Source organism: Myotis davidii, unplaced genomic scaffold (genome assembly GCF_000327345.1).
Source record: "Myotis davidii unplaced genomic scaffold, ASM32734v1 scaffold1412, whole genome shotgun sequence".
In the NCBI taxonomy this organism is placed as follows: domain Eukaryota; kingdom Metazoa; phylum Chordata; class Mammalia; order Chiroptera; family Vespertilionidae; genus Myotis; species Myotis davidii.
The window spans coordinates 156,756-157,299 of NW_006283640.1; positions in this window are offsets into that span (position 1 = coordinate 156,756).

Below are 544 nucleotides of genomic sequence, written 5' to 3' on the forward strand. Positions count from 1 at the left end.
TTTGTCCAGGTCTCCTGGAAGGTCTCCCAGTCTAATTAGCATATTATGCTTTTATTATTATAATCAGACAATTGACTTGAGCGGCTGAACCTCGATTTCCTCTCCAGAGAGGATTAAATGAAATAATAATAATGCAGGTGAAGCATTGAATCCAGGGCCTGGCACATATAGCGAACATTCAGTAACTGTTCGCTCCATAGCTGGACAATGTGTGCTGACTGCAGACATACAAAGTAGGAAATGACCTGTTGGCATATGTATTCGAGTTTGCAAGACGGCCATGCAGGCCTCCCGTGAGCTGGTCAGGTTATCATGTGGCCCCTTTGACATCCGCACTCCGTACAAGAAATCTGCTGCAGACAGCACGCCTCCAAAACCTGAGCCCTGCCCTGGCCAGCTTGGCTCAGTGGATAGAGCGTCGGCCTGCGGACTGAAGGGTCCCAGGTTCGATTCCGGTCAAGGGCACATGCCCCGGTTGCGGGCTCCATCCCCAGTAGGGGGCGTGCAGGAGGCAGCTGATCAATGATTCTCTCTCATCATTGAT